Below are 23599 nucleotides of genomic sequence, written 5' to 3'. Positions count from 1 at the left end.
ACCCCTCTGGATCATCCAAATGGTCATTGGCAAACTTAAGACGTGCCTGGACATGTGCTGGTTTAAATAGGGGAACCTTCCGTGCCATGCATGATTTCAAACCATGACGTCTTAGTGTATTACCAACAGTAACCTTGGAAACGGTGGTCCCAGCTCTTTTCAAGTCATTGACCAGCTCCTCCTGTGTAGTTCTGGGCTGATTTCTCACCTTCCTTAGGATCATTGAGACCCCACGAGGTGAGCTCTTGCATGGAGCCCCAGTCCGAGGGAGATTGACAGTCATGTTTAGCTTCTTCCATTTTCTAATGATTGCTCCAACAGTGGACCTTTTTTCACCAAGCTGCTTGGCAATTTCTCCGTAGCCCTTTCCAGCCTTGTGGAGGTGTACAATTTTGTCTCTAGTGTTTTTGGACAGCTCTTTGGTCTTGGCCATGTTAGTAGTTGGATTCTTACTGATTGTATGGGGTGGACAGGTGTCTTTATGCAGCTAACGACCTCAAACAGGTGCATCTAATTTAGGATAATAAATGTAGTGGAGGTGGACATTTTAAAGGCAGACTAACAGGTCTTTGAGGGTCAGAATTCTATAAATAAAATAAATTAGTAAATAGTTTAAAAATTATATATTGTGATTTCTGGATTTTTTTTTAGATTATGTCTCTCACAGTGGACATGCACCTACGATGACAATTTCAGACCCCTCTATGATTTCTAAGTGGGAGAACTTGCAAAATAGCAGGGTGTTTAAATACTTATTTTCCTCACTGTATGTATGTATGTATGTTTTTAACCACAGAAGGTGGGGTAGGGAATTCAAGCATAGTTCAAAAAGGACAAGGACAACTTTTTTTTTAAGTTCAAGTTTTAAATTGCTTGTATGAAGTATTTATCCCTTGACAGTGTATTACCTGCAGCACAGCACGCTCCCTAATTGGTGATAATTTTAACGTGATCATTAGGGTTATAATCTAGGTAGAATAAACAAGTCATGAAGTGGCTACAGAAAAAAATGAATTTGTTTACCGATTTTTACAGATTAGAATTCATAAACAATGTTTCTAATATCTGCAAAAAAAGCTAAAGGAAAAAAAAGTCTGACTTGTCTAATGAGAGCGACGCACTTTTGCAGCAAAAGAGAAAATCTTTTATGATGAGAAATTGCAAATGCAGATTTAGAATTCAGACAATGAGCACACGCAGTGACAAATCAAAACGCTTTAAACACTGCATTCAACAAAAGTGTGTATTTGGTGCCAATCTAATGCAACATCAACAGATCAGCTCTAAAATATAGGACTTTTCAAATGACACTTAAATCATGACACTGGGAATAGAGCTGCCGTCAAGCTGAAGTGACAATTTTGCCCCAACTACCTGTTAATTTCCAACCGTGCAACAGGACAAGTATGTAAACTAAAAGGTATAAAGTCTTTGGAAAGTTTTTATTTCCCTATTTGCTCTGCATTTATCTGAGACCCAACAAGTACTTCTGAAGCTGTACTGCATGCACAGTAGCTTCTGGGGCATGATAGAGCTGTGGACCTCCCTCGTGTTTTTCAATTGTGAAGATTATCTTTCCACTGAAGAGCGTTGATTCATCTCAAGGTCATACACCAAAGTTTTATCGCAAGTAAATGATCAGACACGGTGGTCCTTCTGCTCCTGGGTCAGCATGGATGAGCTTCTCTGCATCAGATATAGATAACATGTTTTCTAGCTTAGCAATATTTCTAAGGTGAAAAAAGGCTGTTTTTGTAACATGGTTGATACGATTTTGAAAAGACAAGTTGCTGTCTAAAATAACTCCCAGGTCTTCTACCGTTGAAGTAGTAGTTACAGAACATCTGTGTAAATGCAGGTTGAAATGCTGGAGCTTCAGTGTAATGTTTTTTGGGCAGATGAGCAAAATCTGTCAACAGAATTTAATAAAAAGTTATAAGTCATGCAATCTTTTAACTCTAACACAGTTATCCAAGCTAATTGAGCTGTCTCACCTAGTATTGAGATATATAGCTGGGTATCAGCATATTTTCAAAGGGAAGCATGTACAGTGCCTTGTGAAAGTATTTGGCCCCCTTGAACTTTGCGACCTTTTGCCACATTTCAGGCTTCAAACAAAGATATGAAACTGTAATTTTTTTGTGAAGAAACAACAAGTGGGACACAATCATGAAGTGGAACGAAATTTATTGGATATTTCAAACTTTAACAAATAAAAAACGAAAAAATTGGGCGTGCAAAATTATTCAGCCCGCTTAAGTTAATACTTTGTAGCGCCACCTTTTGCTGCGATTACAGCTGTAAGTCGCTTGGGGTATGTCTCTATCAGTTTTGCACATCGAGAGACTGAAATTTTTGCCCATTCCTCCTTGCAAAACAGCTAATGCTCAGTGAGGTTGGATGGAGAGCATTTGTGAACAGCAGTTTTCAGTTCTTTCCACAGATTCTCGATTGGATTCAGGTCTGGACTTTGACTTGGCCATTCTAACACCTGGATATGTTTATTTGTGAACCATTCCATTGTAGATTTTGCTTTATGTTTTGGATCATTGTCTTGTTGGAAGACAAATCTCCGTCCCAGTCTCAGGTCTTTTGCAGACTCGATCAGGTTTTCTTCCAGAATGGTCCTGTATTTGGCTCCATCCATCTTCCCATCAATTTTAACCATCTTTCCTGTCCCTGCTGAAGAAAAGCAGGCCCAAAACATGATGCTGCCACCACCATGTTTGACAGTGGGGATGGTATGTTCAGGGTGATGAGCTGTGTTGCTTTTACGCCAAACATAACGTTTTGCATTGTTGCCAAAAAGTTCGATTTTGGTTTCATCTGACCAGAGCACCTTCTCCCACATGTTTGGTGTGTCTCCCAGGTGGCTTGTGGCAAACTTTAAACGACACTTTTTATGGATATCTTTAAGAAATGGCTTTCGTCTTGCCACTCTTCCATAAAGGCCAGATTTGTGCAGTATACGACTGATTGTTGTCCTATGGACAGAGTCCCCCCCCCTTAGCTGTAGATCTCTGCAGTTCATCCAGAGTGATCATGGGCCTCTTGGCTGCATCTCTGATCAGTCTTCTCCTTGTATGAGCTGAAAGTTGAGAGGGACGGCCAGGTCTTGGTAGATTTGCAGTGGTCTGATACTCCTTCCATTTCAATATTATCGCTTGCACAGTGCTCCTTGGGATGTTTAAAGCTTGGGAAATCTTTTTGTATCCAAATCCGGCTTTAAACTTCTCCACAACAGTATCTCGGACCTGCCTGGTGTGTTCCTTGTTCTTTATGATGCTCTATGCGCTTTAAACGGACCTCTGAGACTATCACAGTGCAGGTGCATTTATAGGGAGACTTGATTACACACAGGTGGATTCTATTTATCATTAGTCATTTAGGTCAACATTGGATCATTCAGAGATCCTCACTGAACTTCTGGAGAGAGTTTGCTGCACTGAAAATAAAGGGGCTGAATAATTTTGCACGCCCAATTTTTCAGTTTTTTATTTGTTAAAAAAGTTTGAAATATCCAATAAATTTCGTTCCACTTCATGATTTTGTCCCGCTTGTTGATTCTTCACAAAAAATCTTTACGTTTGAAGCCTGAAATGTGGCAAAAGGTCGCAAAGTTCAAGGGGGCCGAATACTTTCGCAAGGCACTGTATATTGTGAAAAGCAGGGGTCCTAGAACTGAACCTTTGGAACACTATAATTTACTTGCATTAACCTGGATAGCTCTCCATTTAAGTCTACAAAATGGTAAAGATCAGACAGGTAGGATTTAAACCAGCTTAATGCCTGTCCCTGAATGCCTTAATGTAATTTTGTAAGCGATCTAGGAGAAGATCATGATCTATAGTGTCGAATGCAGCACTAAGATCTAGTAAAACTAACAAATGTAGCCTGGTTGGCAACTACACGTTGCCTATTCAAATCACACATGAACATTGCCTAGACTGCTCTTGTACACATACATTAACTTTAGTCTCTCCTCTGTAGGATCAGTGTGACAACATCCTTTTCAACCACAACTTTGGTCTGCCTAACAAGTAGGCACATTGTCAGGCAAATAATGGGGGAACCCACACTGAAAAAAGACAAAAGAAAAGTTAAGATCCCAAAGATTTATTGCATTTCTTACTGAAGTGTTATAATGCAAAGTGATTGCTTACTTACTGTGCTCAATGGGTGAAACAGTCCAAGCTAAGAAAACACCCGAGTTATATACAAAGTAACAAATAAAAGATTGGACAACGAATGAAACAAACAGAGCAAAAAATATACACGCAAACGACGCTATTGGTGCGAGCCACCTGTGACACAACAGAGGCATACTGACTAACTAACCAAACTGACGCTGTGAAGCTCTCCTTTATAGTCCAAGCCCCGCCCCCACGTGGATTAAACCAACCTGACTAATTAGAGAGGTAAGTATAAGAGATATGTACATATTTACAATAACACATACATATCTATATATAAACATAGCAACACCCCCATTAATACGTTTTTTATACTATAAAATAAACGAATGTATACCGAAGTAACAGGAAAACTAATTATGACAGCATTTTATAATTCCCCTTTTCGTCACACAGTGGACTCGTCGGCTTCCGGTTGAGTCGCGCCTGCGCATCGTAAATCTGTCACTAAAAACACGGCCGCTGGGTGGCGCTTGATTTGGCTGAACGTTTGGGGGAAGAGCAACGTGAAAACCCGATTACACAGACGCTGACAAACACCTAAACACAGTTAAGTATTTACAACATAAAACTAAACTATATAAAAACAAGAGACAATAACAAAATATGAATGTGTTTGTTGTGCGCAGTGTGAATTACTGTCAGGGAATTTGTTATTGGATATTGGTTAAATATGATGCTGCATTTGGAGAGAGAATGAGTTACTTTCTGGAAGCTGTAGTTTAGGTTCAATCAGAACTGGTTTTCAGAACTGGTGCAATGGAGTTAACTGCTGTTTTATGTGAATCACCATTAAAAAAAAAAAAAAGAAAATACACAGTTTTTCTAAAGAATCTTTCTCCTGGGATCCCCCCAAATGGGAACAGAGTACGGTGTAGGACAGTTGCCTGTTGATACACAAATTTGTTACCGTGAGGGAGAGTTAGAAATAGACACAGAAGCAGCCTCCTTTGCCCAATACACATCTTTTAAGCATTGCCTCTCTATTTCAGCCTGGAATCTGTACAAATAAAATCCCTATCTGTTCTTGTAGACACCTTCACAATCCCTATCTGGTCCTGTAAACATCATGACCGTGCAATGTGATGTGTATGTTGTCATGAAATGTGCAGTCTGACACTGTGTGTGCAAAGGAAGTAAGTTGCACTGAGAGTTCTGTAACAGTAGATGGCAGCAGAGACCACCCACAGAGAGAGAGAGAGAGAGAGAGAGAGAGAGAGAGAGAGAGAGAGAGAGAGAGAGAGAGAGATGGATGGATGGATGGATGGATGGATGGATAGATAGATAGATGGATAGATATCGATTTTTCAAATGAATTAAATTTATTATTTCTTAGCAAAGGGTTTTCTCTCATGGCACATGCTCACATTTGCAACATCAGCAAAAAAAAAAAGAGCAGAAAAACTTTTGCTTCCAGGCTTCAAATTCAAATATTGGCATTGAGGATTACAAACCCGATTCCAAAAAACTTGGGACACTGTACAAATTGTGAATAAAAAAGGAATGCAATAATGCACAAATCTCATAAACTTATATTTTATTTAAAATAGAATATCGCTAAAATATCAAATGTTGAAATGAAAGTGAGAAAGTGAGTGCATAATAGCATCCAATGATTCAGAGAATCTGGAACAATCTCTGTGTGTAAGGGTTCAAGGTCGGAAAACCATACTGGATGCCCGTAAACTTCGGGCCCTTAGACTGCACTGCGTTACATACAGAAATGCTACTGTAATGGAAATCACAACATGGGCTCAGGAATACTTCCAGAAAACTGTGTCGGTGAACACAATCCACTGTGTCATTCACCTCTATAGGTCAAAAAAGAAGCCATATCTAAACATGATCCAGTGTTTTCTCTGGGCCAAGGCTCATTTAAAATAGACTTTAACTAGAAATTTTAGCAAGATGCACACTCACAGGGAAATGTGGTATTCAAACCTCAAAGGACCAGTTGGACCCTCACATGGTCAATGTGCTCATAGGTATGTTTAGTTCCTGTAAAACATCCCCCTTTTTTATTACTTTGATCTTCTTACATGTAAAGTAATTTAACATTTAAAATTGTTGTACATTATAATACAGTAATTGTGGGCTGGGTATTTGTACTTAAGCACAGTTTATCAGCTTTGTTATACTGTGAAATGTTGTGTAGACCTCATAATGGTTCAGCAAGACTTAATGTTTTTGCTATTTTTCAAAAGAATTATATATAAACTCCTATTCTATATTTTCAGGAATATTTTATATTTCATGTCTAATCATGTTAGAAGTAAGTATTAAAAATGGGTGCAATGTAGAACATTTCCCTTTATCGTCTTGAAAAATTAGAAAATTCAGAGAAATATCATTATTTAATATTATATTTAATACAAAGTAAAAAAAAAGTGGTAAACTTTGCTTTTGTATTTAAAAAAAATAAACATTTTAGCTGTTTGTGCAGAAGATTATTCAATTAGTAGTATTCGTGAATTAAAGTTTTTGAGTTTTCTAAAACTGTGTGCATTTGATAAAATTCTGAATGGTTTTTTTGTACTAAAGGTGTATAATTGCACTGTATTTTTATATACAATAAAAATATATTAATATAATTCTGAATTATTTATCAAATCTGTTCTGCTAATACAATCCTAGTTATGATGTAAATATACTGGGAACACATTAATTTGAAGCTTAAAATATATTTCAACTGTACTTCAAGTATAGAATGAAAGTATATTATAAATATAATGTAAAGAAGTACACTTAAATGACACTAAATATACATAAAGTTGTTCCATTTTTAACACAAATAAGTATATTAAATTATATTGCAATTACTTTTAAATGTATCTTAATCATAGATTAATTATCATTTAATATACTTGAAGTTGTTCCAAAGTAACACATTTAATATGCACTTAGTATAATATAATAAAAATATAATAAGTGCATCCAAAAAATTACAACTTAAGTATATTTCTTTTTCACCTGGGTGCTTATATGCCTTTCCTGCTATTCCAGTTCAACTTTTATCACACTTTATCCACAACGGTAAATGTTCATCCTTAAATTAAGCATGAAAGCAAAGAAAAAAAAAATTAAAGCTTACAGCACCTGGTATTTCTGCTCAACTCAGATAAGACGGAAGTACTTTTACTAGGACCACATGCAGCTAGAAGCAAACTTTCCGATTACGTAGCATCTCTGGATGGTGTTTCTGTTTCAGCGTGTACGGCTGTCAAAGACCTTGGGGTTAATATTGACCCTAGTCTTTCCTTTGAGGCTCATGTGAATAATATTACCAGGATCGCCTTAAAAATATTTCTAAAATTAGAAATATGATGTGGTTACAGGATGCAGAAAAATTAGTTCATGCTTTTGTTACATCTAGAATTGACTACTGTAACGCTTTAAGTCAAGTCAAGTTTATTTCTATAGCGCTTTTCACAACAGACATTGTCTCAAAGCAGCTTTACAGAAATCAACAGTCAAGGTGAATGGTGTGTATTTATCCCTGACGAGCAGCCGTGGCGACTGTGGCAAGGAAAAACTCCCTTAGATGACATGAGGAAGAAACCCCGAGAGGAACCAGACTCAAAAGGGGAACCCATCCTCATTTGGGTGACATCAAGAGATTGATCATAAATCTTTCAACAATACAGAACACTGGAGAGTGAGAACTAACATGAGTACTGGAGTATAAGATTATAAGTAATGTTCTTTCTACAGTCTTTGGTATAAAACTAGGAGCTACTGAGCTCAACATTTGTGATCATCACAGATCCAGCATCAGCTTCTCCATGCCAGAGCCTTTAAACACTCCTGGAGGTCCAATGTCAAAACTCCACACATGTAGTGGGATCCAATTGGCACTGGTACGAGTAAGTGCATTAATAAGCTTCAGTTAATTGAGAATGCAGCAGCAAGAGTCCTCACGAGATCTAGGAAATATGAGCACATTACCCCTGTTTTAACAGTCTACACTGCTCCCAATCAAATCTCGCATTGATTATAAAATACTACTACTGATGTATAAAGCACTTAACGCTCTTGCATCGCAGTATCTGAGTGAACTTCTGTACCAGTATGATCCTCCACGCCTACTTAGATCAAAAGGTGCAGGCTATATGTTGGTTTCTCAAATAATGAAGACTACAGCAGGGGACAGATCTTTCTCTTATAAAGCCCCAAAGTTATGGAACAACCTTCCAATCAGTGTTTTGGACTCAGACACAGTCTCAGTGTCCAAGTCGAGGTTGAAAACATATTTATTTAGTCAAATAGATCTGGAGGGAGCATGGATATCGGGTGTTTGGTGAACTGGGATATTTATTTTCTGTCGTCCCCTCACTCTCACACGTTCACACAGGTTTGTTGACGGTGGTGTGGGTCGTCTCTTATCCCAGAGATCCCTCATGTCTGTATTACCTTCTGGTTTTCCCTTTTAGTTATGTTGCCAGAGCGAGTCTTGCCGGAGTCCAAACTGCACAGTGATATTAACTTTCATACAACAATAAAGACACTTAATAATCCATATCCTTCTCTTCCTGTCACCCTCTTCTCTCTCTCTCTCTCTCTCTCTCTCTCTCTCTCTCTCTCTCTCTCTCTCTCTCGCTCGCTCTCTCTTTGTCGAGTTAAACATGCTCCTAAGGCTCCAAAGACCACTGTTCCTGCCCCTCTCCCCTCCGTAGATCTACCCACTTCGTTCCAGGTCTGCCTCTGGATGGTGTTCTCTTCGGCTGGAGGCCGCTCTGTGCAGCTTGGGACGGTTTCTCATCAACACCTTGGGTGGTTCAATGAAATTTCGGAGTGAGAGCGGGTGCTTTTGAGGATGGATTGGACTGTGGTTGGTGTCGACAGTCTGCTACATTGACTTGGGACTACTTTTCGCTTCTGGTCATCATCACTGTGCCCCGCGGCATTGTGTATCTGCTATGGATGGACATTCGGTGCAACCCAGATGAGGATGGGTTCCCTCTTGAGTCTGGTTCCTTTCAAGGTTTCTTCCTTATGCCATCTCGGGGAGTTTTTCCATGCCACAGTCGCCACCAGCTTCCTCATCAGGGACAAACTTACTCATAAAGAACATATTCACTTTTTATTACCACATCATCTGTGTAAAGCTGCTTTGAGACAATGTTCATTGTTAAAAGCGCTATACAAATAAAACCAGAATCCAACCATCACAAACCAGCATCCAACCATCACAAACCATCATCCAACCATCACAAACCAGTGTTCAACCAACACAAACCAGCATCCAACCATCACCATAGTTGAAAGAAATTCATCATATTGTAAAAGAAAGTTGAGGTTTGTGCAGCCTAAAAGCTTAAAAAAAATTTTCACAACAGACATTGTCTCAAAGCAGCTTTACAGAAATCAACAGTCAAGGCGAATGGTGTTCATTTCTCCCTGATGAGCAGCCGTGGCAACTGTGGCAAGGAAAAACTCCCCTAGATGTCATGAGGAAGAAACCCCGTAGAGGAACCAGACTCAAAAGGGGAACCCATCCCCATCCGGGCGACATCAAGAGTGTGATCATAAATCTTTCAACAATACACAACACTGGAGGGTGGGAACTAACATGAGTACTGAAGTATAAGATTATAAGTGATGTTCTTTCTGCAGTCTTATACAGTCTTTATGGTTAGTAGCTTCTAGTTTTATGAGCTCAGCATTTGTGATCATCACAGATCCAGCATCAGCTTCTCCATGCCAGAGCCTTTAAACACTCCAGGAGGTCCAATGTCAAAACTCCACACATGCAGTGGGATCCAGTTTGCACTGGTACGTCTCAAGATGGTACGGGATGTTTGCGAGTTCGGCATCTACTTCTTCAAAGGTCCGTAATCATTACGAGGTGGGACGTGACTGGAGCTGGAGGAACCTCAGGGTGTCTCGGGATGAGTAGAGAAAGAGAAGCAGTGGAGAGGAATTAGCGTAGCTGCTGTTCATGATATTAACAGCACAAGTTAAAAATGTGCATGTGATCAGATGTTCTGGAGCACAAGCTTATGATGTGAGACGTATGTTATGTGTAGGCTTTGCTAAAAAGATATGTTTTTAATCTGCACTTAAACTGGGAGAGTGTGTCTGAGCCCCGAACACTGTCAGGAAGACTATTCCAGAGTTTAGGAGCTAAAAGTGAGAATGCTCTACCACCTTTAGTGGACTTTGCTATATAGGAACTACTAGAAGTCCAAAGTTTTGAGATCTCAGGGAGCGTGACGGATTGTAGCGTGTTAAAAGACTAGATAGGTACGTTGGAGCCGAACCATTTAGTGCTTTATAAGTAAGAAGTAATAGTTTGTAGTCTATTCAAAACTTAACAGGAAGCCAGTGTAGGGATGATAAGATTGGGGTTATGTGATCATATTTTCTTGATCTAGTAAGAACTCTTGCTGCCGCATTCTGAACTAACTGAAGCTTGTTTAATAATGACGCAGGACATCCACCTAGTAATGCAACATGACACTGTCTGATTGTTTATGGTTTGGTGTAACAGACTTTAAGAAACTTTGAGAAACACATCAACCTGTTTTTTGTTATAGTGTGGCTTTTTCAACCTTCCACTGGTGTATCATTTCCTGGCTCTTTAGCAAATTCCTTTTCTTTTGCCTTCATTTTGCACACAGTTTGAACGGCTCTGCATAAAGGGCTGTGTTGGTCCTTGTTTGGTGATGAAAATGATTTTTCACTGGATTTTTTAAATTTTTTTCATATCTGTTAGTATTAAGATGAGCCCCACTCTGGTTCTCTAAACACATTCCTATGTTGTCTGTTCAGTGTTTATAGGATCTTTATGATGTGAGTATGTCAGGTACACAGAAAGTCTTTGTCTGTGCCCACACATCTCTGATTACTATGTTTTCTTACCCAATCAGGAACAGTTTTAGCTCGGGGTTTTTTCCAGTGTGTATATATACTTGTCTGTTATCTGCATTAAACTGAAGAAGAACATATGCACCATTCTGTGTGCTGTGTGATTCTTCCCTGATCAGAAAAGACACCACGGGCATCGTAGATTGTATGGAAAACCTCTCCAACAATGATGATAGAAATCTAACAATATCTGAGTAAAAGAAAGGATGTCGTGTATAAATGTGTGTTGTGATAAAGGTTTTTTAATTTCGCCTTTTTTGTTATAATATTTATTTATTTATATTTTTAATAAAAATGAAGAAATGCGTGCTGCATTAATTGCTCATTAATTAAATGTGTGCTGTTAAAATGAATTTGGGGTAATGTGTTATTAAAGCGTTCATTTTGAAAGTTTTTTCAGTATAAAGGACATTATATAAATGTCAACCAAAAGTCGTTAAGCTTTTTCATGAGCAATTTATACTTTTGCATTTTCTTTGTAGAATCTGTACAAAAACACACAATTTAAAAATTGTCAAAACACCATGGAATTAATAGCAGTTATACCAGAGATCAGAGTAAATTAATAGCAGTTATACCAGAGATCAGAGTAAATTAATAGCAGTTATACCAGAGGTCAGAGTAAATTAATAACAGTTATACCAGAGATCAGAGTAAATTAATAGCAGTTATACCAGAGATCAGAGTAAATTAATAACAGTTATACCAGAGATCAGAGTAAATTAATAGCAGTTATACCAGAGGTCAGAGTAAATTAATAATAGCAGTTATACCAGAGATCAGAGTAAATTAATAACAGTTATACCAGAGATCAGAGTAAATTAATAACAGTTATACCAGAGATCAGACTAAATTAATAACAGTTATACCAGAGATCAGAGTAAATTAATAGCAGTTATACCAGAGGTCAGAGTAAATTAATAACAGTTATACCAGAGATCAGAGTAAATTAATAGCAGTTATACCAGAGGTCAGAGTAAATTAATAACAGTTATACCAGAGGTCAGAGTAAATTAATAATAGTTATACCAGAGGTCAGAGTAAATTAATAATAGTTATACCAGGTCCCCTGGTGGTCTAGTGGTTAAGATGCAGCGCTCTCACCGCTGCGACCCGGGTTCGATTCCCGGTCAGGGAACCATCCCCAGCCACTCTTAGTGCCGGTCCCAAGCCCGGATAAATTGGGGAGGGTTGCGTTAGGAAGGGTATCCAGCGTAAAACATGTGCCAAATCAAACGTGCGGAGGATCCGCTGTGGCGACCCCTAACGGGAGAAGCCGAAAAGAAAGTTTATACCAGAGATCAGAGTAAATTAATAGCAGTTATACCAGAGGTCAGAGTAAATTAATAGCAGTTATACCAGAGATCAGAGTAAATTAATAACAGTTATACCAGAGGTCAGAGTAAATTAATAGCAGTTATACCAGAGATCAGAGTAAATTAATAGCAGTTATACCAGAGGTCAGAGTAAATTATTAATTGCAGTTATACCAGAGGTCAGAGTAAATTATTAATAGCAGTTATACCAGAGATCAGAGTAAATTAATAGCAGTTATACCAGAGGTCAGAGTAAATTAATAACAGTTATACCAGAGGTCAGAGTAAATTAATAGCAGTTATACCAGAGATCAGAGTAAATTAATAGCAGTTATACCAGAGGTCAGAGTAAATTATTAATAGCAGTTATACCAGAGGTCAGAGTAAATTAATAGCAGTTATACCAGAGGTCAGAGTAAATTAATAACAGTTATACCAGAGGTCAGAGTAAATTAATAATAGTTATACCAGAGGTCAGAGTAAATTAATAATAGTTATACCAGGTCCCCTGGTGGTCTAGTGGTTAAGATGCAGCGCTCTCACCGCTGCGACCCGGGTTCGATTCCCGGTCAGGGAACCATCCCCAGCCACTCTTAGTGCCGGTCCCAAGCCCGGATAAATTGGGGAGGGTTGCGTTAGGAAGGGCATCCAGCGTAAAACATGTGCCAAATCAAACGTGCGGAGGATCCGCTGTGGCGACCCCTAACGGGAGAAGCCGAAAAGAAAGTTTATACCAGAGATCAGAGTAAATTAATAGCAGTTATACCAGAGGTCAGAGTAAATTAATAGCAGTTATACCAGAGATCAGAGTAAATTAATAGCAGTTATACCAGAGATCAGAGTAAATTAATAGCAGTTATACCAGAGATCAGAGTAAATTATTAATTGCAGTTATACCAGAGGTCAAAGTAAATTAATAATAGTTATACCAGAGATCAGAGTAAATTATTAATAGCAGTTATACCAGAGGTCAGAGTAAATTATTAATAGCAGTTATACCAGAGGTCAGAGTAAATTAATACACTGTAAAAATGATTAAGAGTTTTAGTCAGGTGAACAAGTAAAATCATGTCCTGTCAACTTGCAGTGCCGCACTACACAACTGGTTGAGTTCTAACAACCTCGACTTGATGGGAAATGGAAAACTTTAAATAACCAGTTCATATAACAACAAAACATAGGTTCTATTTATTTTTTATCTGTAATGCGCATGTGCCAGAAACTCTTCGTCATTATAAAGTAATATTTTAACGAAGTGGAGACACGCCATCCGCCATTTTCTGCACCGGAAGTTGCTGATCATGCCAGAAAAGATGAAGGAGCCCGCGATTACAGATGAACTTTATTCACTGCAAATAATGAAATGAGTAAGTATTTTTTCTTTAATGTTAATTTAGACTTGTTTTGTTAGCGCTCACCGTCCGCGTTTTGATTTAAGTCAATCACATGTTGCGAACTTCATTAATACTGAATACAGATCACTGAAGTAACACCTGCTGTGCTGAGCATGTTCTAGTTTAAGCTTTATGAGCTTAATCCTCGTCTCTGTAAAAAGGTAATGGAGACTAGTTTAATTTATAAGACTATAAGAAAAAAATCTGTTTGCCCATCAGAACACTATGTTTCCAAGATAACGATGATATTATTATTGAACTGAAGTTATGATTACAAATGTCTTTAATTGTATTTTCATGGGACGATAGAAACAACTTCGTTATTTGAGGAGGTAAAAGAACTGGTGAAATTTTTTTTTTTTTTTTATCGTTTCATTGAAACGAACTGTCGGAAAGAACCGACTCTGGATCTGACCCTGGACGTGATGATTCGTTAATCGGATGTCATTATCGTTTTGATTGAAGAAACACAGAATGATCAGTAATATTCGAAGCACCGCCGACACTCCAGATTTGTGTTTAATGAGAAATATGCATTTTTATTTATACATGGTTGCAACAACATTTAGTTCAAATTTGTTTTTATATTATAAAAATGCTTGATTGACTTGTGTTTCTTAAAACATAAAATCAGTTGGTAATTTAAAAAAACTTTATTCATTCACTCCCGCTTATCCGTAATTCGGGTCGTGGGGGCAGCAGTCTAAGCAGGCCCCCGCCTTCGACTGCTGCCCAATCCTCACAGCACCGTCCCTTACGGTCCCTCCTGCAGGTGGTGAGCCCACGGGAAGGCGGCCCCACGTCATTCCGACGTCACGGGCCTTGATATTTCCCTCGTAAGGGACCCCCGGAGCATAGAGGGTTAAGGGCCTTGCTCAAGGGCCCAAGAGTGGCAGCTTGGCGATACCGGGGCTTGAACCCCAGACCTTCCGATCGGCAACCCAGCGCCTTAACCGCTGGAGCCACCACTCCCCCTAAAAAAAACTTGAATTTAAAAATTAAGGACTGATCGTTTGAGGAACATACATACATCTGAGCACGTGCAAACGGTGTCTTCTGTATAGCTAACTTGCGTGTTGATCTTGCATTAATGTAACGTCACAACTTTTTCTAGTTTAATAATCACATCATTAAACTTTTTATCATCTATGAAGCCCTGAAGAATCATGAAATGTAGAAACATTTTCAGCTAATAAAAGCTTTATTTACAGTGTTGCTTAATTTCATAATGCCAGCAATATCATCACTATAATATTCAATGTATCACCCAGTCATAGAAATAGTGTTTATAATTTTTTCCTCATTGTATTTGGTAAGTAAGATGTTCAGTGAATATTTCTGTGTTTAACGTGTATGTGTACTTTGATGGAGTTTGACTTCACTGTTTTTTTTATTTGCAGGATCAGTACAGTGCAAGTGGAGTGGAAGCACAACTCCATATCAATGAGGTGGTGTTGCAAGATTTGTAGATTTTCCTCATCCAACCAGCATGCCCTAATCACACATTACAAGCTGAGACACTGCCATCAGGCAAGTCACTCTCCACTCCCATGCATCTATAAAGATTGTGTATGCACATTTAGTAAACATTGTAAACATACATTCTCTTTGTATGATGAAAACATAAAAATGGCACTTTTTGTTTAGAATAAAGTTTGTATTCGCTACTAGATTAATATCAAACCTCATTGGTTCTTTTGATCAAATGTTGTGACACAAGAACAACTGAGGTTTGATGTATTATGTCATGGTAACATAAACATTGATATGATTGGTTTATTACACAAAGTTATCTTAAAAATTTTTTTTTTTTAAATGGCAACATGAGTGATCCACTACTTTTACAGAATTCTTTGCTTTTTAGAGCTAATCAGCCTAGCCACTATTCATTAAAATTTTATGGAATGAAAATCTTTGCATGTGTTTGGCATCTTGGTGAGAAAATGACAATTATCTTTGGTAACCTATCCTTTAAAATCTTTACATTGTTGTTACATCCCCAATGAATTTAAGGCATGGATACTCAATCCTGCTCCTGGGGAGCCAAGATCCTGCAAAGTTTAGCTTCAACCCCAATTAAACACACCAAATCTGCTAATCAAGGTGTTCAGGATCACTTCATACTTTCAAGCAGGTGTGTTGAACCAGGTTGGAGTTAAACTCTACAATACATTTTTCCTCTCCAGGAGCAGCATTAGACACCCCTGATTTAAGTGACATGAATGTGTTCATTCATTCATTCATTTTCTCCTGCTTATCCGGGATCTTAATTCGGGTCGCGGGGGCAGCAGTCTAAGCAGGCCCCCGCCTGCTGCCCAATCCTCACAGCACCGTCCCTTACGGTCCCTCCTGCAGGTGGTGAGCCCACGGGAAAGACCCACGTCACGGACCTTGATATTTCATATTTCCCTCGTAAGGGACCCCCGGAGCATAGAGGGTTAAGGGCCTTGCTCAAGGGCCCAAGAGTGGCAGCCTGGCGATACCGGGGCTTGAACCCCAGACCTTCCGATCGGCAACCCAGCGCCTTAACCGCTGGAGCCACCACTCCTCCTCGACATGAGTGTGTTACACTATTAAATCTTATTTTGGTGAACAAAAAGTTAACAAACAACTGTTGTTGCACACATCATTGTTGATTTATTAACAATAAAAGTATACAAGTGTAAATGTGCACATTTTCATTTTTTTCAAAAGCATCAAAGAACGAGGGAGGGGGAGAAATGATAAAGAAAAACAAAGGATTGAAAGATTAAAGCTAGTACTTTAACCATTATATATTTTACAGACAATAAAGCAAAAGATGAGGACAGCAGCATTGCTGGGTCTGCCATGGTACATGCGAGAGACTCCTTCAAAATTCATGAAGATATGCGAGGTAAGCTAAAACATGTGAGGAAAAAAACAGGGAAAATTGACCATTAGATCTCTCAATTTGCAGGGGACTGGGACTGTATTTGTGTCATTGCTTTTAAGTAATAATACCTTGTTTTGTTTACATTCTATAAAGCCCAGTGACCGTGAAGAGGATGTGATCCAGGGTTTGGTGATTGGAATTCTTGTGGTGGTGGAAAATGTGATGGAACCTCTCCCAGCATTCTACAATGACGTTGCCCTGGTGATTGAGGAAGAAGTGGTAATGCGTCACCTGACTGATATACCTAATGCTTTTCTGAACCTGATGGGCTTGGTGTATGCATTAAATCTTGACTATCCAAAGGAACTAAAATTCCCTTTTAAAGTGATACAGCAGCTGTTTATTGGAGTTGGATCAGACTCTTGCACCGCAAAAGTTCACTCTTTGAAGACTAAGTTGATGCGGTAAGACAGAAAACAAACAAAACACTTTTTTCCATTTGGCTACTGTTTAATGGTTGTACTGGTTTAAAGTGTAAGAGCATTGTTGTTTTTAGATCTCATTGTTTTAAGTGGGAAATTGGGATTCTTGAAATCCTTTTAAACTGACTGTTTTCTTGTTCGCTTGTACTGCTTCCTCTTTCCTTGGTTTTTACTATGATTGGGAATTAAAGACAGTTTTTGAACAGTTGAATGTGAAGTTTAACACGGCTTATTGTGAATTATTCATGTACACTTGTTCTTGCAATGAATATATCTGATGACAAGGAGAGGTATTTGTACTATTTTGGCTGGAGGATGTGGGTCTGTGCATACAGAAGTTTGCGCCTGTTTGTGTAAGCTGTGTACAGTGAGGAAAATAAGTATTTGAACACCCTGCTATTTTGCATGTTCTCCCACTTAGAAATCATGGAGGGGTCTGAAATTGTCATCGTAGGTGCATGTCCACTGTGAGAGACATAATCAAACAAAAAAAATCCAGAAATCACAATATATGATTTTTTAACTATTTATTTGTATGATACAGCTGCAAATAAGTATTTGAACACTTGTCTATCAGCTAGAATTCTGACCCTCAAAGACCTGTTAGTCTGCCTTTAAAATGTCCACCTCCACTACATTTATTATCCTAAATTAGATGCACCCGTTTGAGGTCGTTAGCTGCATGAAGACACCTGTCCACCCCATACAATCAGTAAGAATCCAACTACTAACATGGCCAAGACCAAAGAGCTGTCCAAAGACACTAGAGACAAAATTGTACACCTCCACAAGGCTGGAAAGGGCTACGGGGAAATTGCCAAGCAGCTTGGTGAAAAAAGGTCCACTGTTGGAGCAATCATTAGAAAATGGAAGAAGCTAAACATGACTGTCAATCTCCCTCGGACTGGGGCTCCATGCAAGATCTCACCTCGTGGGGCCTCAATGATCCCAAGGAAGGTGAGAAATCAGCTCAGAACTACACAGGAGGAGCTGGTCAATGTCCTGAAAAGAGCTGGGACCACCGTTTCCAAGGTTACTGTTGGTAATACACTAAGACGTCATAGTTTGAAATCATGCATGGCACGGAAGGTTCCCCTGCTTAAACCAGCACATGTCCAGGCACGTCTTGAGTTTGCCAATGACCATTTGGATGATCCAGAGGAGTCATGGGAGAAAGTCATGTGGTCAGATAAAACCAAAATAGAACTTTTGGGTCATAATTCCACTAAACGTGTTTGGAGGAAGAAGAATAATGAGTACCATTCCAAGAACACCATCCCTACTGTGAAGCATGGGGGTGGTAGCATCATGCTTTGGGGGTGTTTTTCTGCACATGGGACAGGGCAACTGCACTGTATTAAGGAGAGGATGACCGGGGCCATGTATTGCGAGATTTTGGGAAACAACCTCCTTCCCTCAGTTAGAGCATTGAAGATGGGTCGAGGCTGGGTCTTCCAACATGACAATGACCCGAAGCATACAGCCAGGATAACCAAGGAGTGGCTCTGTAAGAAGCATATCAAGGTTTTGGCGTGGCCTAGCCAGTCTCCAGACCTAAACCCAACAGAGAATCTTTGGAGGGAGCTCAAACTCCGTGTTTCTCAGCGACAGGTCAGAAACCTGACTGATCTAGAGAAGATCTGTGTGGAGGAGTGGGCCAAAATCCCTCCTGCAGTGTGTGCAAACCTGGTGAAAAACTACAGGAAACATTTGACCTCTGTAATTGCAAACAAAGGCTACTGTACCAAATATTAACATTGACTTTCTCAGGTGTTCAAATACTTATTTGCAGCTGTATCATACAAATAAATAGTTAAAAATCATACATTGTGATTTCTGGATATTTTTTTTTTTAGATTATGTCTCTCACAGTGGACATGCACCGACGATGACAATTTCAGACCCCTCCATGATTTCTAAGTGGGAGAACTTGCAAAATAGCAGGGTGTTCAAATACTTATTTTCCTCACTGTATATGTGAAGGTTTTTCTTGTCTAGTGTTTTTATATCTTTGTAAGAGAATTCTTCATGTCTGTGTTTTTGGATGCAGTGTATCTGTTTAAAAAAGAAATGCTGAGAGTTTGAATTTTGCAGTTGTGTTGATTTCATAAAAAAATCTGGTTAGATTTCCTGAACTACTTGTCAAACCAAAGTCCAGTAAACTCACAGTTATGTTGAGGAAAAATTACTATTTTATGTCAATTAGACTCGATCTATTGTTGTGAAAACATGAAAAATGATGTTTTACCAATAGGTTTTTCAGCTGCTTTAACTAAAGATTTGAAATGCTCATTAATTGATTCAGACCGGTGGCTTAATAATTTCAACAAATGAATAAAAGTTGAGTAAACTTAACACCTAATGTGCTAAACTTAACTGAGTCAATGCAACAAGATGACTTGACTAAGTCAAGTTGTGTCAACAAATCCTTTTTTACAGTGTAGGACCACATGCAGCTAAAAGCAGACTTTCTGATTACGTAGCATCTCTGGATGGTGTTTCTGTTTCAGCGTGTACGGCTGTCAAAGACCTTGGTGTGATTATTGACCCGAGTCTTTCCTTTGAGGCTCACGTGAATAATATTACCAGGATCGCCTTCTTTTACTTTGGAAATATTGCTACAATTAGAAATATGTCGTCGTTACAGGATGCAGAAAAACTAGTTCATGCTTTTGTTACTTCTAGATTAGACTACTGTAACGCTTTACTGTCTGGGTGTGTGAGTAAGTGCATTAATAAGCTTCAGTTAGTTCAGAATGCAGCAGCAAGAGTCCTCACGAGATCTAGGAAATATGACCACATCACACCTGTTTTAACAGTCTACACTGCTCCCAATCAAATCTCGCATTGATTATAAAATACTACTACTGACGTATAAAGCACTTAACGCTCTCACGCCGCAGTATCTGAGTGAACTTCTGTACCAGTATGATCCTCCAACCCTACTTAGATCAAAAGGTGCTGGCTATCTGTGGGTATACATCATAAAAATGCAGGTTTAGAGTGATTTTGCCTTTACTTTTCTCATAAACTGCAAAGTAAATATCTTGAAATGTAATAAAATAATAGACAGGGAGAGTCTAAATAAGAATTATTTAAAAGATTGAGCAAACCTAGAAAGCAAAATGTTTAATTAAGATTTGTATATGTGACATGATTGAAAATGCACTGATGCTTTGAGTGATTTTGCCTTTACTTTTCTCCAAAACTCCACAGTAAAATGAATTGAAATTTGAAATAAGAATATAATAAACAGAGAGACTCTAAATGAAAGTTATTTGAAAGATTGAGTAAACCTAAAGATTTTTTAATATTTGAATATGGTGAATAAAATGCATTGATTTTTCTGTTTCTTAACGGAAACGCCGTTCTGAAGCATCTTTACGTGTGTTTTGACCACTCCCACCACCCGTACCGTATGTGTACGATTAGACGCGCAACCCTAACCCTAACCCTAACCCTAACCCAACACTAAGTGTGGCTGCTTAATCGTGTATTTTCAAGATGTGGCCTTAACCTCAGTGTGGAAAAGCGACTGCTCCGAAGCTGCTGCTTTTCAGCTGATACACACTGTGTGGTCAAAAGTATTTGAATGTGAATATATTGTGGTCTTTTCGAGTCAGATGTGGTTCATTCACTATTTATGCTGAGAACCTGCATGAAGGTGGTACTAAATGTATTAAATGTACCATTTACATGTTACAACTCAACTTGCTCTGACCTTAAATCAGGCTCTAAACTGTAGCAGTTCCTCCTCCACCCACACGGGGGAGACTCCTCCATGGAAGTTACGCTGAGTTACAGGAAGTTATGCTGGGTTTCTGTAGGTTCTGTAGGTGGACGATTTATTGCATCTCATGTAAAAATTGCAGTAGCAGTTCTACAGAATTCACGTCTCAATGAGAGAAAAAGCTCAGCTTTAGTAACTCATCCTGCTGTTTTAATCAAAAGATTTCAATAAAAAGAGAATCTCAGCATCTCCAACTAGAAATACAATGTGGATTCTGTTCCGGTTCATACAGCAGGTGATGGAACTCATCATCAGTTTGCATGTTAATGAGCCGGATGAAGCATTTATTCATTAGTTATTTATCCAGTTATCATCTGTTTACCTGTTATTTCAACAAAACCAGATTTTCTCCTGCAAACCAAGTTCAAGAAAATGCTACAAGGAATTGACTCCCATGTCGTGTTTGCTGGACTTTAGAATGTAATACTTTATTGCACTGAGGTGCTTTAGTACCTAAAGGTCTACATTTAATCATATTTATGATTTTATAATAATAATTTTTATTTTTATTATATGCAGATTTACACATATATGAAACCTAAAGAGATAAAATGATTAAATTCCCAATAATTAGTTTGATTAAATGTTATACAATCAGCACATCCTCATCAATAAGCATTCATAAGTCCCACAAAAAAATAAAAAGTAAAATAAAATAAAATAATAATAATAATAATAAAAATACTGACACTGCCCTCTAGTGGCCCTGTCACGACTTTCTTTTTACTTAATTCTGTACAAATATTATTAATGGTGTTTTGTTGTCTAGTTATATGTGATGTTGCTCTTTTACAAAGCAAGATATTTTTCTTAATAATATTAAACTGTCAAACTAAAACTGTTTACTGTTTTACATGTTTAATTTTTAAGCTGCATTTTTGTGATATAAATAAATAAAACAGAAGTTAAATGAAGCTGATTAAAATTAATGTAATAAATAATGTGGAAAAAATGAGTACAGATTTAATAACATTGAAACAATTTATTTTGTCTAAAAGATTTGATATAAAATCCAGTCTTTATGGTGAGAAACTGCATGAAGTTAGTATTAAATGTATTAAAAGTATCATCTACATGCAAGAACTCAATCAAACATGTTAGAATAAAATGAAAACTTGATCAAACCTTAAATCAGACTCTGAACTGTACGAATGCTATTTGTTCTGTTATTGAACTAGAAACAGTAAATGTTGAGATGTTTGGGAACTGATTATCGCCTGTATATATGCAGGTCAGGGGTTTTTTCATGCTGGAACACCGTTTATTACAATGAGACGATGATGTAAGATGACGAGCCAAACCACGGAGACGAAGCTGAGTGAGGTGAAACCCTCAAACTAACCCAGGAACAGAGAAGGAACTTTCTGACCAGCTGCTGGTTTTGCACAAACAGAACAAAAGTTTCTTTTTCTTGAGAGAGACTGCTGAAAGAAATATTTTTAAGGAGACAGAATGTTTTATGTTACAGATTTTTCTAGAACTGTGGAATCGAGTCATTTACCAGTGAATCTTTTGATTCAGACTCAATTAAACGAACACTGTTGCTAACATTATTATTAGATTTTTTATTATTATTATTATTATTATTGTTATTACTAACACATTATTAGATATTACCTTCATTATAATGAAGTTTTGTAGAAAAAATTATAACTAAATGAACAATTTCCTATGTTATAAGTTATAATTATCTCATTCATACAACTGAGCAGTTGAGGGCCCATGATAGCAGCTCCAACAGTCATTTAGTTGAATCTTCTGAGGAGAAGTGGGTTCCACACACCAGCCATCAACCAGAAAAGAGGTTCAAGCAGTCTCCAAACTCAGCACCTGTTTCAGCTCTACCAGTAAAAGTGAGAGACAGAAAATCCCAGTCTTCACTGGTTTTATCCCCCAACACAGCTGAAGAGAGGTGGAATCAGGATTTCACACCCCAGTCAGTCTGTAGACCATCTGTCATAGCACTTGTTGATGAGAAGATGTTGGGAACGGGCTACAAACTGTTCGTTGACGACTTCTACACAAGTCCAGGACTGTTTAGAGATCTCCTAAAAAATAATATCTGAGCATGTGGGAAAATTCAGTCCACAAACCCTCAAACCATCACCAACAAGCTTCTGAAAAAAAAAGCTCCTCGAGGCCTCATCACTGGCTGAGAGAAGAGGATGTGCTGTTTGTAGAATGGAAGGATAAAAGGAAGGTCCAGATGTGCTCCATCATTCACAGAGGTACTGAAGGAAGCATTGTGCTACTTTTACTTTCATTACTTTCTTCTTCTACTGTTTTTCTAATGTTCAAATACCAGTCCTATGCTTATTGTGTGAATGTTATTATTCCCAGTACATTTGGTTATCAGGCTGCTTTTCCTCAAACAGACGGAGGGAGAAAAGGACTACACCCAGTCTCAGAATAATGTTTATAGGAATCTCGTTTTTATTGTATTTTCTTCAAAGATGAAATATAAACAATCAGACTTTTAACCCATCACTATTCTCGATTGTTTCAGGACCGAATTCATGTATTTATATATGAAAAAAATAAATAATGTTTTATGACGTACACATTTTTTTTCTAAGGATCTTCAGCATCTTTGGATGATGTAAAGCCCAATGTGTGTTCTATCAAAAGAGATGTAAATTGTGTATGTAGCACACTGTTGTCAGGAACTTTTACCATTGAAAGTCAGGAAGGTCATTTTCAGCT

At 38.1% G+C, this 23599-nt stretch overlaps 2 long non-coding RNA genes across 2 annotated transcripts in view; one reads left to right on the top strand and one right to left on the bottom strand.

Moving 5' to 3' along the window:
- Positions 1 to 23599, top strand: part of LOC310731235 — a 276213-nt gene that overhangs the window by 226538 nt on the left and 26076 nt on the right. The window lies entirely within an intron of this gene.
- LOC310731247 lies at positions 1470 to 4318 on the bottom strand. The gene is made up of 4 exons (XR_014535123.1): positions 4168 to 4318; positions 3966 to 4078; positions 1820 to 1909; positions 1470 to 1686 (listed from the first exon to the last, which is right to left on the bottom strand). It is a non-coding gene; the product is annotated as an uncharacterized lncRNA (long non-coding RNA).

Source organism: Silurus aristotelis (genome assembly GCF_946808225.1).
Source record: "Silurus aristotelis genome assembly, chromosome: 9".
In the NCBI taxonomy this organism is placed as follows: Eukaryota; Metazoa; Chordata; class Actinopteri; order Siluriformes; family Siluridae; genus Silurus; species Silurus aristotelis.
The sequence above is the reverse complement of the archived record's forward strand: the minus strand, read 5'-3'. Positions and strand labels throughout refer to the sequence as shown.